The sequence below is a fragment of the Trachymyrmex septentrionalis genome, unplaced genomic scaffold, assembly GCF_001594115.1.
Source record: "Trachymyrmex septentrionalis isolate Tsep2-gDNA-1 unplaced genomic scaffold, Tsep1.0 scaffold80, whole genome shotgun sequence".
Classification (NCBI taxonomy): domain Eukaryota; kingdom Metazoa; phylum Arthropoda; class Insecta; order Hymenoptera; family Formicidae; genus Trachymyrmex; species Trachymyrmex septentrionalis.
In genome coordinates this window covers 472,433-473,899 of record NW_017305988.1, presented here as the reverse complement: position 1 = coordinate 473,899, position 1,467 = coordinate 472,433, and the positions used below count along the sequence as shown (strand labels likewise).

Sequence of the window (1,467 nt, the reverse complement as noted above, 5' to 3'; positions counted from 1 at the left end):
AAACACATAAGAAATACAATTTTTTCTTTTTCTTATGTAATGAAATTTTTTTGCATCATTATAATATTTTAAATAAAAAATATTAATACGTGGTGCGATTTGGACAACGGATTTCCTCGTTGCCAAAATCGTACCATACTGAAAAAATCGTAATTTAAAACATTATAATAATGCAAGTAAGTTATGAAAAAAATACATAAGAAAGGGAAAAGAGTGTAATTTATTATACTGCAAAAAACGAATATTCTTTATAATTTCTGAGTTGTAAGCCTCTATGTGAAAAACGATTTCGGCAATTTCCTTATCCTATATCAAGGATTCATTGAAATCGATGAAGTCATCACTAATTACAATTTTACCATATCCCATTCCAAGCTGTTTTTTTCTTGCAGGACGCTAAATGATGAGTTAATACAAATTTATGCGTAAATTGTTTGCCACATATTATGCATTTGTACTTGGGATGGACACCACACTCTAATCTCTGATGTCTTCGCAAGGATGTTTCCAATTGATAACTCTTGGTGCATCTTGTGCATTTGTAGATTACTGGCTTCTTCGCGTATTTCAGCTTTTGTATGTTCTTCACGATCAGTTTCGGGACTGAAAAGTAAAACAGAAAAACGTAGGAGCTAGATTAAATCATTGGTAGCAATTTAAAATAAGAAGCATTGTGATTATTTTATTACAGGATGTCACACCAAGATCAGAAAAGTAAAAACGAGCTTAAACTTTTTAATTGCAGAAGTTTTATTAAGATGAAAATTTATTTGCTCGAAATATAGGAAATGTCTCCTTTTGTCTACAAATCGATTGTCTATAGTATTGTTTGTTCTATACATTTGCCGACAGTTCGTTTGCGCATAAAAATTATTGCCTACAGTTCGATTGTCTACAAGCACTTTTGCGCACAAATAAAAATTTCAGAAATGAAGTCACATTTGCTTACATAGATTATTGTTTACAATAAGCTATGCTCTTTTGCGCATAAATAAAATTTATATTTTTAAAACAAAGAATTTATGTTTTAAAACAGAATTTGTATTTTTAAAGAAGGGAATTTGTGTTTTAAAACAGAATTTGTTTTTAAAACAAGGAATAATGCTTGTAGGCAACCGATCTGTAAGCAATAATACATGTAGGCAAATATGATTTCATTTTTGAAATTTTTATTTGTATTCAAAAGTGCATGTAGGCAATCGAGCTGTAGGCAAATAAGATGTAGACAAACGGTACTATAGGCAATCGCTTTGATGGCAAACGAGATCCTTCCGAAATATAATTAAAGATACAGATGTGATTGATTTTAATTATATTTAAATACATTGTAATATCAATCGATATCCACGTGTAAATACATTAGTAAAATATAACTTGCCTGATTTTATACAGATTAAATGTCAGGTGTCTTTTTTAAATTGGTACATGTAAAATGCTCTTATATTTTAAATGACTTTGATAAAATGC

At 29.3% G+C, this 1,467-nt stretch overlaps 1 pseudogene; it reads right to left on the bottom strand.

Annotated features, from left to right (window-relative positions):
• Positions 1-305: 305 nt before the first annotated feature.
• Positions 306-1,467, bottom strand: part of LOC108754608 — a 12,042-nt pseudogene continuing 10,880 nt past the window's right edge.